This window comes from Macaca nemestrina, chromosome 10, assembly GCF_043159975.1.
Source record: "Macaca nemestrina isolate mMacNem1 chromosome 10, mMacNem.hap1, whole genome shotgun sequence".
In the NCBI taxonomy this organism is placed as follows: Eukaryota; Metazoa; Chordata; class Mammalia; order Primates; family Cercopithecidae; genus Macaca; species Macaca nemestrina.
Genome location: NC_092134.1, coordinates 47,193,577 through 47,211,456, shown reverse-complemented (window position 1 = coordinate 47,211,456; position 17,880 = coordinate 47,193,577). Strand labels below are relative to the sequence as shown.

General features: G+C 34.5%; 1 protein-coding gene across 9 annotated transcripts in view; it reads right to left on the bottom strand.

The window, feature by feature from the left end:
• The window catches only part of LOC105473258 (MGAT4 family member C), a 935,225-nt gene that overhangs the window by 159,672 nt on the left and 757,673 nt on the right, over positions 1–17,880 (bottom strand). Inside the window, exon 1 of one of the 9 annotated variants that reach the window (XM_071071343.1) lies at positions 17,477–17,495. The exons of the other annotated variants lie outside the window; for them this stretch is intronic. The gene's annotated coding sequence lies outside the window, so the exon portion shown is untranslated. Of the gene's footprint in view, positions 1–17,476; positions 17,496–17,880 lie in introns of those variants that run through there. 9 annotated transcript variants of the gene reach the window in all.

The window sequence follows — 17,880 nt, the reverse complement described above, 5'->3', positions numbered from 1 at the left end:
AGCATTGATGAGTGACAATGGAATGATAAGTCTTTTGAAACAAGGCTTATATTGGGGAGTGCCATATTATAGGAAACAAAAAGAAAGGTAGGGGCTTGAAATGCAAAGGTGTTTGGGGGAAAAAAGGAAGCCAGTGAAATTCTAGTGGGGTAGTGATACACATTACTAAGTGTTTTCCTATCATTCATCTAGGAGTGTAAGAGAAAATACAACTGAAGCTGGAAACAAAAAATAAATAAATAAAGAGACCACCATAACAATCTTGGCATGAAACAGTGAGATCTTGACCTCAGGTGGAATTAATGGAAATTGCCAAAATAAGAGAAAAATATAACCTTGATTAGCAGTAACAAAATTGTTTGCCTACATGTTCAGGTCTTATTAAGCAAAATAAACTTGTTCCTTATTTTATTTTTAAACTCTCATTTTGATTCAGAAACACGAGGCTATAAATCCATAGCATTTTATTCAAAAAAAAAATGTCAAGAACAAATCCTTAAGAATTATCAAGAGTAACTTAAGCAGTATTGATGTAGAGATAATATTGTCACAAAATCCAAGTGTTGTGCAATGTCTGCTTTTCTGCCTGAGCTGATTATTAGGCATAAATAATCAAGAGCAAGTTATTTTTTTCTTGGCTAAAGGTGATTTTGGGGGATTTTTTGTATGGATGCTATAAAGTTTATATTCAAGGATGGGAATTCTTTAGGTAAGATAGAAGAAATATTACAGAATTTAAAAAATTAAAGCATAAAAAAGAATGCAAACATGAAAAGGAAAAGGAGAATTAGAACATTAAAGCCAGTAAAACTATGCAGTTTTTACTAAAATTTGGAGATTTAGGGTTTTGTGAGAATTTAGAACAGAAAGAAAAGTGAACTAGTAGAAAAACTAGATGCATCCTTGTCTGTATTCGAGAAACTTGGGTGAACAAGGGTAAAAGCAACTGCTCCTTAGTAAATTAAGATGCCTGCGCTAGTTGATTTCTAATTGTCTCATTTTAATTAAGATTTCACACTGCAAGAAACTGAGATGCATCCAGGTTAGTTCAGATAATGGATTGAAAATAACAAAACAAAACAGAAACATTTCCAGGAAAGTAAGAGAGACAGGAAAAGTCTCAAAAGACCTATAGTAGATCTCATGAGGAAAGGAAAAATCACTCATTCATCTTTTACAATACAACAGGAATCTTAGCAGTCCAAAGCATGCTGTCGCATCTAAAACCTTTTAGTGGGTTGATAAGATTGGGAGTTGTCTATATCTGCTTCTTTGTCTACTTTTTGCACCTGATTATCAACTAACTTCTCTAAGTATTTTTTCTAGGTGAGGAACTCTGCCTAATCACACATCTCCTCTTATAGCTTCAATTTCCTCATGATTGATTTTTGTTTATTTTTATTAATATCCTGGTGTGTTGTGCCTTCTCTGGCCTCACATTCTGGGCTGGCTTCTTCTTTTGGTATTCCTTAAATGGTTTTGTCAGTCATCAAAAAGGACACCTGTTGAAATTTGGTATACTTCAGAAGTAAATAGGTGGTTTATGGGTATGAATTCTTATTACTGTGACCTGAGTAGAGGGACTATGTTCTCCAGAGCATGGCAACCAATCTGTGTTAGCTCTTCAACAGAGGTTTGCACGCATGACATGCAACATGACATTTATTTAAAAAATAAAAATAAAAAATTATAGTTACAACGAACAAGGTCATGATAGGATCTGTTTCCTATGGGTTCTCTTGATTTTTTTCAAAATGAAAAGCAATAGAAATCATCATTAATTAGGCATTTATAATTTTTCTCAGACAGTATGTTAAATGCTTCAATGTATACTATCTGCAATTTTAATAGCAACGCATGCCAATTTAGTTTACTCGTGCTGTATTAGAAATGCAGAAATAGTTTCAGAGTTATTCTCTGAGGTTCCCCAAGGCAAAATAATTGAAATTAGACAGCTGAGATATGACAAACCATGTCTCTGACTCTAAAGGTCTACTGTCTCATTTCTCTTCCATTCCCCTCCTTCATCTTTCCTTTTTTTTTTATTATGGTTTTAAAGATGTTAAAATCTATCACCTATCCTCAGGAAATAATGTGATATTTGGTGACAAGAAAGCTACTGAGATTTATGGAGGTAGTTTGGGGTAACCAGGCATTATAAATCATCTTTGAACCCACACCTGGAAATAGCAGATAACCTAACAGAATTAATCTGTTTTACTGTTTACTGACACCCTTATTTTATGGAGAACATGATACAATCAGAAGATCTTGTATGAGTATTTTTGGTAGTAATCTCAAAGATTTAGGTTATAGGTGGCATTTCGGTACCATTTCTTTGGGTACCAGTTGACAAAGGAAGAGTAGTACATACATTTAGCACATATCTCATTCTTTTAAGATAAAGATAAGGTTGTTAATGAATATATTAAAAATAATATAAAGACAGGAGAAAAAGCTGAGTATGACAGTGTGGAGATAATGATATTTTATGGATAAGAAAGGTTCACTGAGATTAAGAACAAACTGATTCAGGAGTGGAAAACGGAGGAAAAATTCAGGAAGACTTGTTAATTCAATTAGGTCAAATACTTAAGATATGGGGTAGAACTAAAGATAGTTTAATGATACAATATTAATTTAAATGACAATAGCTTATATTCACATATTAAAAAACAATATTAATACAATAGACTAGAAGAATAGTATTCATTTGTGTGAAAATAAGATGGTAAGGTTTCAATTGATTATAGAGAACATTAACTGTTGTTTTAAGGTAAATACAACTCTAAGTAGTGTTAATTAATCTAGGTCACTATAAATAATGGTCCCAATCTTCTCAGTGACAAAGTCATCTTAGAATAATTCATTACAAGTTTCTTATTTCAAAGGGGGATATAAATGAGATGTCAAGAGTTCTGAAAGAATACATTAGAAGGAAGATAGAAGAAATTCAAGATGTCTGTTCTGGGGAAGAAGACAAGTAAGTGATATGGTAGGAAGACAAAGCACTGATCTTTTAACACTTATTTATTGAACATCTATCTACCTTGTGATAGGATTTAATGAACAAGGCAGCCAACATCCTGAATTAAGGTCCACCATGATCTCATTTTAACTTAATTGCTTCTTTAAACTTTCTCTCTCTAAGAGCAGCCACATTCTGAGAACCGAGGGTTAGGATTTCAATATATGAATTTTGGGGTGACACAATTCAGTCCATAGCGGTAGCCATGTGAAGAATTTGGAATAATATTCCAGAAAGAAAGAACATCCCCAAGAAAGGCATATGCTTGATATGTCAAAGAATAGCATAAAGGCTGCTCTGGTCCGAGTATAGCAGTAAAAATGACAGATAATGTAGTTGAATTGATAGTCAGGGACCAGATCACATTGGGCCTTAGAGGAAGGAGCCAGCATTTCACTTTCTTCTCAATGGGAAGCAAGCATAGGGGTAGAAGTCGGGCATAATCTGAATTATGCATTAATGGGCACTCTGACTTCTCTATGAACAATAAAATACAGGAGCAAGTATTATCAGTCAGGAGTTGCTGCAGTAAGTAATCCAGATAGAAAAAGATAAAACGATACTGGCTTGGACTAAGCAGCTGTAAATTTGGTGAGAAGTGGCCAGATTAGAGATTTTTTTAAGGTGAAACCAACAAGACATATGTTAGATTAGATGTTAAATAGAAGGCTAATGGAAGAAGTAAGAGTAATTATTCACTTTTGCCTCAGCTCTTAAATTGGAAAACAGAAGAAAATCCTAGATTACTGTGGAAAATTTAATAAGGACTGGTATGGAACTCATTTACAAGTAGATCTAATCAGAGTTTAGGAAATTTTTTTTTAACTCAAATTGTCCAGTATTGGAATGAATTACAGCATGGGAAAATAAGCATTTGTCAGTCAAGGTGAGCAAGATGGGGGTGGGGGGGATGAAATCCAACTGTTTCTAATGTTAAGATATATGGTTGAAAGAAATATCTCCAGATATAATACTCATGATAACGTACATGAGCTATTGACATCAATACTTTAGAGATCATTTTCAATGGATAAATATCAATGCAATCGAACATCAGAAGATCAAAATTTTAATTTGTATATAACAGGAAAATGTTTCCATTAAAACATTTTAGGTAAATTTGTATTTTCTATCAGTGTAAGGAGGGAAAGTTTATTTGTTTGAGTAATATTAATGGCAAATTATTTATTGAGGATTCTGAGAGTCTATATATCATAGTATCTTATTATACTTTAATCATTGCTAAAAAAAAGTTGCACTATGCAACTGCATAGGTTCAATTAATTTCACAAGGGAATGTTTGCTCTACTCAAAGGTATACCTCACTTCTCATTTCCTTCAGACCAAAAAGTAAACCAGGCCATATGTTATCTTGAGTACAAAATTATATCATGGGCTAAAGAAGAAAACCGTATTCATACTGAAAAAATTGCATAACCTTACTAATACATACTGAAGTGAACTAGGAAAATATATGTGAGAGTGTATCAGGGATTTTGAGCAGGAAGGAGAATATAAGACAGGACAAGTGAAAATATATTATTTGAAAAAGCACCTTTCCATTTCTTATGCCATAAGGATATCTGGAGCTGGCCTTAATACACCACTGGAATGTTTTTTTGAAGCTTATACCTGATGATGGACTATGGCACATTAGAGAAGATGCATAAAATACCCTGACAAAATGTTAAGGATAGGATCAGAAAATGCAGAGATACAGGAACGTTAGAATGAATTTATTATGTGAATGGAGAACCATCACTCTACCAAATTTCTCAAGGGCATAAATAAAACTCCTTTCACCAAAACATTAAGGACTGCACTGGTAATGAGACTACTGGCATCATTGAGAAGGAGAGAGTGACTGATTTCTAGAAACTGAGGTTAAGAGTAGGAGAAGCTGAGAAGCTTATTATCATTAGGGCTAGTAGGACTCCAGAGTGTTCATGGTCAAGTGGTACTAATTCATCCATCAGAGATAAAGTAGACTTAATCAACATAATGAGCTTCATGGCCAGAATGGTAGTCAAACTGCCTGGAAATAAAGGAATTTGTGGTGATGACTAATGGGTCATGATGTTCCTAGTGGTAAGAGAGATGAACAGCTGCCAAATTGATTTTGACTTTCATAACTAGAAAAAAATCACAAACTAGAAAAAAGGCAGACTAGTCATCAAAAAAGAAAATTGTAATTTTTCACTCAAGTTGTAGATCAAAGTAAGTTTGACTAACTATATTCAAATAACTAGAAGAAAAGGTTGCAAAATTATTTCTAAAATACATGAATAACATTTTCTGATTATTTCCCAAGGAGATTGAATGCCATTTCCTAGTGTAGCTGGACACTGGGCAAGGGAAAAACAAAACAAAACAAAACAAACAAAAAAAACTATTTTATGAGCCTTTGAAGGAGAAGTAGCCTGAAGAATGGGTACTCAAGACTTCCAGGAAGTTTGCAATGGCTTATCCTATTGTTCAGGGTCCTGCAAGGAACAAGATCCAAATGTTAGAGATGACAAAAAAATTCTGGGAGGGAGGCATTTTGGTAGGCACAGAGCACATGGATCTTTGTATTTTATGTTAGTGCCCATTGAAAAGCATCTATCTCAGAAGAGCTGCTTAGTAATAACGTGGGCAACATGAAACAGTCTGTGAATGTCAGCCAATCCTTATCCTTGACTATGCAGTACTGTTGCAATGGGGCCATGAAAAGATTAGCCATGGGAACAGAGACATATGAGAGAGAGGAAGGCCAATACCAGGGATTTCTTCTTATCAAGCCATGGCCAATGCTGAATGCCAAAACTGAGCCATTTTTTTATTAGTGAAAAATTATATGTTTATAAACCAAGGGCTTGTGACATTAAATTAGATATGTTGCTATATTAGATTTTTTAAAATGATGGTTTATACCAACTTTAAAAATAAATAGAGATCACTATGAGCTATTGTAGGTAATAAAAATGGAATTATAACAAATAAAATGCATTTCTTTTGTATTGATAAAATTACTAAAACATTAGATGACCAGAAAGCAATATAATTATGTTATAGTCTCTGGGAAGAGTATTTTCATGCTTTTCCTAATATTTTATGTAGATAAAAAATGATAATTTATTAGTCTAAAATGGATGTATAATTTCAACAGATGAGCCATTTTCAGTAACAAAATTGAATTCATCATATTCTAAGAGTTGACTATGAAAAATGTGGTGATTATCACATTAAGAAATCACATTAACAGTAGAACTCGAGAGCCTAATTTATACAATGAAAGAATGTTACACAGTTTTACTTTAAGTGATATGATAAAACTTGAGATAAAACAAGGTTTAAAGTATTAAATACAAATTAAGATATCATTTTTAATGAAATGAGCCTAAAATTATCTTCATATTTTAATTTTTATATCAGTATATATTTATATAACAGTAGGAGATGGGGCCTAGGCATCCAGAGGAAAAGACCCACTTCCAGAGCAAAATTCCTAAGAAGATAGGATTATAGGTATATTTTATTTACTAACATCTATTACTAAATTTCATAGATAGCATTTATTCTAACCTCCATATTCTGTGAGGAGTGACAAACTCCCATTTTCATTAAGTATTTTTCTTCCTCTTTTCTTTTTTTTTGAAACGGAGTCTTGCTCTGTTGCAGTGCAGTGGCATGATCTGCAACCTCCACCTCCTGGGTTTAAGTGATTCTTCTGCCTCAGCTTCCAGAGTAGCTGGAATTACAGATGTCCACCTCCATGCCTGGCTAATTTTTTGTATTTTTAGTAGAGATGGGATTTCACCATGTTGTCCAGGCTAGTCTCAAACTTCTGACCTCAGATGATCCACCAGCCTTGGCTTCCCAAAGTGCTGGAATTACAGGCGTGAGCCACCATGCCTGGCCCCCTCCCCCCATCCTTTTTTTTTAAAAATAGAAATAGGAGTCTTGCTATATTGCCCAGGCTGAACTCAAACTCCTGTGCTTAAGAAATCCTCCCATCTCAGCCTCCCAAGTAGCTGGGACTTCAGGCATGATCCACTGCATCTTACTTTTCCTTTTAATAATATAGTAAAGTGAATAAAACTGGGTTCCAGGAAAGTGTCAAAAGGAAATGCCATTTGAATAACGTCACTGTAGTAATATTTCCTTTATTTGGTGTTATATCATGAATTAAACTACTCACATTATTCAAACCTTATTAAAAAAAGGCTTGGACATTGTTTTGCTTATGTTTTACAATGCTAACAATTCACACAAGTTCAGCTTTTCTGGGTCTCAGTCTTGTGATTAAATATATGTTATCTTTAAAGAAAAAAGTAGGTAAGAAACATAGGCCATATGTTTGTAACAAGAGAAAATATAAACATTAAAAGAAGATCACTTTTTTAATTATTATTTTTATTTATTTATTTATTTTATTATACTTTAAGTTCTAGGGTACACGTGCACAGCGTGCAGGTTTTGCCTGCCTCCGTAGACTCCACCTCTAGGGGCAGGGCATAGCTGAACAAAAGGCAGCAGAAACTTCTGCAGACTTAAATGTCCCTGTCTTTACAGCTTTGAAGAGAGTAGTAGTTCTCCCAGCACTGAGTTTGAGATCTGAGAACAGACAGACTGCCTCCTCAAGTGGGTCCCTGACTCCCGAGTAGCCTAACTGGGAGACATCTCCCAGTAGAGGCCAACTGACACCTCATACTGCTGAGTTCCCCTCTGAGATGAAGCTTCCAGAGGAAGGATCAGGTAGCAACATTTACCATTCTGCAATATTTGCTGTTTTGCAGCCTCCACTGGTGATACCCAGGTAAACAGGGTCTGGAGTGGACCTCCAGAAAACTCCAACAGACCTGCAGCTGAGGGTCCTGACTGTTAGAAGGAAAACTAACAAACAGAAAGGACATCCACACCAAAACCCCATCCATATGTCACCATCATCGAACACCAAAGGTAGATAAAACCACAAAGATGGGGAGAAACCAGAGCAGAAAAGCTGAAAATTCTAAAAATCAGAGAGGAAACATGTGAAAAGGTTTTATAAGAGTAGTAACATTAGAGATAGTCCTTGAGAAATGAATATGATTTTCACATGTATATATTAATTCATTCACTTCTCTAGTTCTTTGTTTATTTAGTATGTAATTGTTGAAACTATATGGTGTACCCACACTACACTAGCCATTGAGGATGGGACGGTGAGCATGATGGAACTTGCAGTCTAGGTAAGGACATAGACATTAATCCAATGATCACATATATGTGTCATTACCAATGACTATAACTATTACATATTAAGAAATGTTTAACCTTTGTGGAAAGCAGTGTGGCAATTTCTCAAATAACTTAAAACATAATTACCATTGAACCCAGCAATCCCATTACTGGGTATATAGCCAAAGGAATATAATTTGTTCTACCATAAAGATATATACACATGCATGTTTTTTGCAGGACCATTCACAACAGCAAAGACATGGAAACACCCTAAATGCCCATTATTGGTAGACTGAATAAAGAAAATTTGGTACCTATACACAATGGAGTACTATGCAACCATAAAAAAGAACAAGATTATAACCTTTGCAGCAAAATGGAAGGTAATGGAAACCATTATCCTAAGTAAACTAACAAAGGAACAAAAAACTAAATACTGTATGTTCTCAGTTGTAAATGGGAGCTAAACAGAAAGAATGCATGGATACAAAGAGGAGAAAACAGATACCAGGTCTGCTTGAGGGTGGAGAGGGGGGAGGGAGAAGATAAAAAGATACCTTTTGGGTATTATGGTTTTTACTTGGGTGACAATAATCTGTATACCAAACCCCTGTGACATGTAGTTTACCTATATGACAATCCTCCACATGTACCCCCAAACCTAAAATAAAAGCTAAAAAAAAAAAAAAAAAAAAAATCAGAGCGCCTCTTCTCCTCCAAAGGAATGCAGCTCCTTGCCAGCAATGGAACAAAACTGGATGGAGAATGACTTTGGTGAGTTGAAAGAAGAAGACTTCAGACAATCAGTAATAGCAAACTTCTCCGAGCTAAAGGAGGATGTTCGAACCCATTGCAAAGAAGCTAAAAACCTTGAAAAAAGATTTAAAAAATGGCTAACTAGAATAAACAGCATAGAGAATACCTTAAATGACCTGATGGAGCTGAAAACCATGGCACGAGAACTACGTGATGCATGCACAAGCTTCTGTAGCCGATTCGATCAAGTGGAAGAAAGGGTATCAGTGATTGAAGATCAAATGAATGAAATGAAGTGAGAAGAGAAGTTTAGAGAAAAAAGAGTAAGAAGAAACAAACAAAGCCTCTAAGAAATATGGTACTATGTGAAAAGACCAAATCTATGTTTGATTGGTGTACCTGAAAGTGATGGGGAGAATGGAACCATGTTGAAAAACACTCTTCAGGACATTATCCAGGAGAACTTCCCCAACCTAGCAAGGCAGGCCAACATTCAAATTCAGGAAATATAGAGAATGCCACAAAGATACTCCTCAAGAAGAGCAACTCCAAGACACATAACTGTCAGATTCACCAAAGTTGAGATGAAGAAAAAAATGTTAAGAGCAGTCAGAGGGAAAGGTTGGGTTACCCACCAAGGGAAGTCCATCAGAATAACAGTGGATCTCTTAGCAGAAACCCAATAAGCCAGAAGAGAGTGGGGGCCAATATTCAACATTCTTAAAGAAAAGAATTTTCAACCCAGAATTTCATATTCAGCCATACTAAGTTTCATAAGCAAAGGAGAAATAAAATCCTTTACAGACAAGCAAATGTTGAGAGATTTTGTCACCACCAGGCCTGCCTTACAAGAGCTCCTGAAGGAAGCACTAAACATGGAAAGGAACAACTGGTACCAGCCACTGCAAAAACATACCAATAGCAGATCACTTTTTAACCTCCTGTGTACATGTAACGAATTGTTCCCATTTAATTAAAGAAAGCTTCCATAGCTTTGGAATAGATTTTCCCCCAAGGGTCATACAGATTATTAATTTTAACAATATTTCACAATTGTGATCGTAACAGCTCAAAAGAAAACAAATAATGCATGTAAAACATTAACACAAGTATATTCTCTTTTAATTATTTGTTGTCTAGTTTTATTGAAATTTCTCAGAAATAACTAAAATTTGAAAAATAACTGTAGTCTTCAAACTTGAGGTGCTATAATTATAAACTGTTGACATACTATGTCATTGTTAACCATTGGAAAATCAATACCATGTTTCTGAAAAGCCAATATATTTATAATAATTTAGAAACTCCATTGCATATAAGTTATGATACAAATAATTAAATGTACTCATTTTTAAAATGTATGCTTTTTTGTTAGTAAAAACACACATTATACCCTTCAGGCACAATAAAAAATGTGCTCTTTCTTGGTTATTACTTTCTTTCAACATCCTAACATGTAAAATCTAATACATTTGTGCCACTGTTATTATTACTGTCTTCTGTATTCTAAAGTATTTTTATGTGTCAACTTCACATTTTCCTTATACACTTTTACTATAATTACAGCTATGCAAAAAGTTATTATAATTGTAGTGTTTAAAATTTGTATGACACTTTTCATCTTATCTAAGTTATAACTAATTAAATAGGTAATTCATCTATAACATCTCTAAAGTGGTGTGCAAGCATTTCATCTACATTAATTATACAAACAATGAAAGTAAACATTATACTGCATATATATAAACACTGCAAGATGATCTAGTCAGATGGAAATGGTTCTATTAAGCTTCCAATTAATCTGCTAGGAAATTCTATAAAGTGCATAGAAGAGGAATCAATAAAACAATAAACAGAAACATATGAAAATACTTGAAAGTTCTCTTAATGTGTGTGTATGTGTATATATTCATGTGTGTGTGTGTATATATATGTATAAGTATGCACAAAATGATAGTATTCTTAATACATCAAAGGTGATACAAATTGTGTCAACACAGATAAATTTGTATTTTTACCTATTTCTAAGTAATTAATTTTAAAAAGAAAGGGAGATGCATAATGCATTGATAGCTGCATTAAAATATATATTGGGGAAAGATGGCCAGTAGGATATCACTGCTTTTGGTTGTATCTAGACAAGCCAATATTAGTCATGATTAAGTCATTCATTCTACAAATATTTAATGAACTTCTACTCTGCGCTAGGCTCTGCTGTAGGTGCTGAATGCAAAGTGCCCACTCTCACAGAAATTACTTTCTAGTGGCCACTCAAGATTTCTTTGTGAATGATGTTTCTCCTTAAGCCATCTGATAAAAATAACAGATGAAAAAGAAAAGTTGTAGAATCCATAAACGACTGTCAAAGTTTGGTCCTAGATGACTGCAGGGTCCTGAGAGATTTGACAGTATAAGTTCTAGGAGTGATTTGAAACAAAAAGTATATTATTACTGTTATTAAGAGTATTTTTCGTGGGAGATTATGTCAGATGCATGATGGTAGACTCAACTGTGGAAAAAATATTATCCTTAGTTGTTGGCCTTCAGATATATTCATAATCATCTGAATGTAGCTTGAGCACAGAGAATCTATGACTTCAGCCTTTTTTATCTTACACACATAATACCAAATCTACAACTGTATTTGCTATACTGGAGGATTGTTAGAACTAATAATAATGACAAGAATATCTAACATTTATTACTGAGTGCTTGTTATTTACTAGCTACTGTTTTAAGTACATTTCATGAATTATCTAATTGGATGTTCACATTTCTTTGAAATTCAAGTGTGAGATTTTTCTTTATCTGTAAATGTCTTTATAGTAAAAACCATTTGAGTCCTAGACATGGCATCCTTGGTTCAGTTTTCATTCAATTATTCCAGCAATTCATTACCTTGTTACATATTTGATGCATTTAAGAATTCTGAAATGCCTCGATAAGGTTATTTTATAAAACACAGAGGAAGGATAGGCTTTAATTTCTATTATGAAATTACTAGGAAATACTTGTATGTGTATTTCACTTATTTAATTCAACTATGAAATGAGATGTAGGAAAAAAATAGTCCCATTGTTATCCTTAAATTCCACTTTTAGTCATTCCCCAAATGATTCTACCGCTCTACTGATAGGACAAAATCAAAGTAAAATAAGCCAAAAGAAATAGATGGTGAACCTTTTGCAGTTCCTGAAGATACTGAGAGTGATTTAAGAATTTTTCAAAGATAACATGGACTGTACACACTTTTCAAAATTATGAGCTAATTTAAAAATACAACTTCTGAATTACATAAAATCTTACTACACTACTTGTGTCATTAGCATCTGCTGCTCTCAAAAACAGATTTGTATTCTCCAAACTCACCAGTTTATCATGTACACTTAAAGCTAAAGTTGCAATAAGTAAAAATATTAATGATAATTTACTGGTAGGATAGACTACTTAAAACATGCCAAGTGTTATGCTAAGTGCAGAACAGAACAAGAAAACACAAAATAATGGAAAGCTATAACAATACTGTCAGTTAATGAAAGATACATTTCACATTCTAAGAATTTTAAAGAATCTTTGATAGAAGTAGAAATATTGGGAAAAGTGTATATGAAGGTTTTGTTTGTTGGTTGGTTGGTTTGGGAAGTCCCATCCTGGTAAAACTCACAAAACATCCTAATTTGTAGGGCAAGTACTAATGATCAGTGGAGCAGATGTGGCTCATAAAATGTGGGCTGAATATGACTATAATCATCAGTCTTAGAAAACAGTAGCATTCAGAGGTCTCTGTGGTCTTATACCAGATAGGCTATTCAGAGAGGTGGAAGAGGTTGCTTCAGGCACTAGGATGGAGTTTTGGGAGACTTACAGTTTCTACCTGGCACAGAGACAGGGTCATACAGTAAATCTGGTGCATTCCTTTTAGTGCTATAATTTTGCCAGACATGGAGAAGACATAATGCTGAAATAAATTTCCCTGTGGAGGTGAGGGCATATTTCTGGGTCTATCCTCAGTCTCTTGTTGTTGATCATATTTGTATCAGTCCTAAAAACCAGGAAAAGATGATATCCACATTCTATATACTTGAAGAAAAATAAGATGCTGTACAAGAGTGAGTGGAAATGTGACCAGAATGAAGAAAGAGCTTACACAGCCTGTAACTCACCTGTTTGTATCTGACAACTGCTCTTATTAGGAATGTTGTCCAGATTCTGACTAAACCTCAATAACTATCTTATTTGGAAGGATGAAGGCTGGATCTGACAGTGTTCCAGTGTGTGTATAGAGAAGAGTTGTGGGAACAATGTGTTTGGTTATAAATCTGAATCTCACCAACACCTCTGGAACACACATCAGCTATTGGAGATCATATCAAGCAGGGATTACTCCATATACACTAGACATATATACTGTAACTATCAAAGAGAACTAGCATTTTACTTATGGTAGTTCTAGGCTGCTACATCCCACACAGGGAAAAAAGGTATAGCAAAAAGTAAATGCTCACTGTTTATGGTACCTTTGGGTCTCATTCATTTTTATATTACTGCATCTGTGAACTGATGTGATTCAGCCAGGTAAAATAACTATTCCCATTTTTTCCCTTCTTGACTCATAATGTTACAGATCATCTCAAGACATCAGATGACCCCATAAACAAAGATGAAGATAAACAGCAAATAAGAATGGCAAACAGTAAAATTACTAGGCATATGAAAACAAAGAGACTACATTACAGAAAAAGAATAGTTTCCTTTCAATGAAATAGAATTATTACAAGAAACAGGAGGGCATTTTAGAAAATGTCTAATTTTTCTGAAAATATAATTGGAGAGGACAGGATACCAAGGAATCTCGAGCAAGTTATATGTGATAAACTAAAATCTTGAAATGTGAAAGGCTTAATAGAGACAGCAAAAGTAATATCAAATTTTAAAATAATAATCCCAAATGGAAGCAATGAGTGACAGCTGCATAAATTAAAAAAGAAGTTTAATATAAGTCTGAAAATTTCTATTGGAAATCAAATTTTTTCTCATTTATTCACTAAAAGAAAATATATTCCACATAAAAATAAAAGAAAAAAAAAGCAAGAAAATCAAGTTAAAAATCAGAAAACATTAAATTACACAGAAGATTGAATCTACTAGTTACTAGTATACAGGAATCAGTTAAAATTACTTATGAAAAGACAAAGATTTCCAGATTTGATTGCAAAACAAAATTAACTATATATCATTTATTAAAAGTAGAATAAAATGTTTAAAAATTAACTTCAAACAAAGCCTACCTAAAATGCTATATGTAACTACAGTATTAATAATTAATATTGAATAAAGCTGACTTTAAAAGTAAATGAAAGTGTCTCATATTACTAATAAAGAAAAAATAATGGAAGCTATAATGAATTATAAGCCATTAGAGCACAGCAGATAATATTAAAAATAAAAAGAGAATTTAACAAAAGTAAGTATAGTGAAAGACCCTAGTGCATAACTTATTAGTCCTTAAGACATCAACAAAGAAGACAGACTACCTTTATTACACAATTAAAAAAAAAAACAATTTAACCATTGTGCTAAATTTAGCATGGAACACACCAAGAATAAACATATTTTCCAAAAACTATTGCACCAAGTCAAATATAGAAATAAGATAACTCAGTTTTTGACATTGTGATAAAGCTGGATAATACAAGTTTTAACAAACCAAAACTTCAAATACTGATAAATGCATATCAAAAATCACTATCTTAAATAATTCAGTTTAAAGATAAACTCAAAACTATGATATGCAGACTAGTTAGAAATAATAGTAGATATATACAGTCATGTGCAGCTTAACAATGGGAATATGTTCTGAGAAAAGGCATTGTTAGGCAATTTTGTCATTATGTGAATGTCACAGTGTGTACTAACATGAATCTAGATGGTATAGCCCAGTGGTCCCCAAAATTTATGGCACCTGGGACCAGTTTTGGGGAAGACAATTTTTCCATGGATGGATGGGGTGGGCAGTGGTGGGGTAGAGAGTGGGGATGGCTTCAGGATGAAACTGTTTCACCTCAGATTATCAGGCATAATAGATTCTTACAGGGAACACACAACCTAGATCTCTCACATGTGCCGTTCACAGTAGGGTTCACGCTCCTGTGAGAATCTAACGCTGCAGGTGATCTGACAGGAGGTGGAGCAGTAAGGCTCACTAGCTGGCGGCTCACCACCTGCTGGGGGTCAGCTGTGTGACCCACTTCTGAACAGACCACTGACTGGTACAGACCAGCAGCACGGGGTTAGGGACCCTGGTATAGCCCACTACATAACTAGGCTATACAGTATAGCCTATTGCTCCTAAGCTACAAACCTGTATAGTATATTACTGTACTAAATAGTATAGGCAGTTGTAACACAGTGGTAAGTATTTGTGTATCCAAACATATCTAAACACAGAAAAGGTACAATAAAAGTATGATATAAAAAATTTAAAAAATGGCTCAGCTGTTTGGGCATTTACCATAAATTAATTTGTAGAACTGGAAGTTGCTCTTGGTGGTAAATGTGAAGGCCTAGGACATTACTGTCCACCACTGCAGACTTCATAAGCGCTATACACTTAAGCTATGCTACATTTATAAAAAAAATTTTCTTCCTTCAATAAGAGCTAATTACTTCAACTTACTTCATAAACATTTTAATTGTTTTTAATTTTTTGGCCTCTTTTATAATGACACTTAGCTCAAAACACAACCACACTATGCAGCTTTACAAAAATATTTTCTTTATATTCTTATTCTATAAGCTTTTTTATATTTTTAATTTTTTAAATTTTTTACTCTGTAAACATTGTGTTAAAAACTAAGACAAAGACACACAGATTAGCCTAGTATGAAACAGGGTCAGGATCGTCTATGCAGTGTTTTCCAGCTCCACATCTTGTCCCACTGGAAGGTCTTTGGGGCAGTAACACAAATGGAGCTGTCATCTCCTACGGGAACAATTCCTTCTCTTCTTTTCTAATACCTCCTGAAGGACATGCCAGAGACTATTTTACAGTTAGCTTTAAAAAAAAATAGTACACTCGAAAATGATGCTTAAAAGTATAATTAATACATAAACCAGTAACATAATTGTTCTTTAGCATTATCAAGTATTCTGCACTGTACATAATTTTATGTGCTATATTTTCAAACGACAGGCAGTGCAATATATTTGTTTACACCAGTATCATTGCTGACACGTGAGCAATGCTTGTCGTTCTGACAGCTAAGACTTTATTAGGCGACAGGAATTTTTTAGCTCCATTATAATCTTATGGGATCACTTTCATACATGCCATCCTTTGCTGACTGAAATATTATGCAACACACGATAATATGGTTTGGCTCTGTGTCCCCACCCAAATATCACCTTGAATTGTACTCCCATAATTCCTATGTGCTATGGGAGGGACCTGGTGAGAAATAATTTGAATTATGGGAGTGGTTTTCCTCATACTGCTATGGTAGTGAATAAGTCTCATGAGATCGGATGGGTTCATCAGGGGTTTCTGCTTTTGCATCTTCCTCATTTTCTCTTGCCGCCACGATGTAAGAAATGCCTTTCGCCTTTTGCCTCCCGCCATGATTCTGAGGTCTCCCCAGCCTTGTGGAACTGTAAGTCCCATTAAACCTCTTTTTCTTCTCTGTCTCAGGTATGTCTTTATTACCAGTGAGAAAACAGACTAATACACATGACTATATATATCCAAATACATGGATCTGTGTTCAAAGAATGATAAAGAAGGAAAATGCAGCTCAATAAACTACAGAAGGCCAAAATAGCACATTATTTTCTTCAAAATATGAGCCAGAGTTTAGTACTTCTGCTGCATTTAATAAAGTATTATGGGTTTTTTCCAAAGTTATATTTTCAGAATTTTTATAGATTCAGGTCTTAGGTGTAAGCCCTTAATCCATATTGAGTTGATTTTTGTATAAGGTGAGAGATGAGGAACCACTTTCATTCTCCTACATGTGGGTAGCCAATTACCCAACACCATTTGTTGAAAAGGGTGTCCTTTCCCCACGTTAGGTTTTGTGTTTGCGTTGTCGAAGACCAGTTGGCTGTAAGTATTTAGGTTTATTTCTAGGTTCTCTATTCTGTTCCATTGGTCTATGTGCCTACAGTCACCTCTGAGCAACAGGTGAATGGGATATGCTGACTAACTTTGCTGCAGAATAATTAAGGAATCAGAGAGACTGAGAGGTTGAGGAGGAATTATTTAATTATTTGGGTGAACTGACCCAGTTGGATTAACATTCAAAGGACTGAGCCCCAAACAGTAAAGTTACCTTTTAAGCATTTCGTGGGGTGGGGGGAGTTCTGTGCAGGGGGAAGCGTATTACAGAAGTGAGAAACAAAGACAGTTATTCAATTAAGACATGCATTACATTATTTCTTACTTTTCAAGGAACAACATGTTTTGCTACTTGAGATTATCTGTCTACTGACCTTGCAGCTGCACAGCTAGAGAAACAGAGTCTTCACAATGCCTGGGAAAGGGAGAGATAAGGCTCACTAGCCACAGAGAGAAAAACAGGCAGTTAATTTTAAAGGACTCCAGCCCTTTTCTTTTCCTCAAGGGGAATTGGGTTTTCTTACATACAATTGAGTTTTTGCTTACACAGTCTTTAATTTCTTTTAATTCCTGTTCCAACTTAAGCAAGTCAGTCTACCCCTACAACAGAAAGCACATGCACTGTGTGAAAAATGCCTGAGACACTCTGGAATTGGGATACTTTTGCTAAGAGACAGAGGGCAGTAAATCCGAGGAGTGATGAAAGTTGGTTATGTAGGATGTAATTAAGTTAAAGTTTTTAAACAACTATCTATGATTGCCTATAGTGATGGAATTA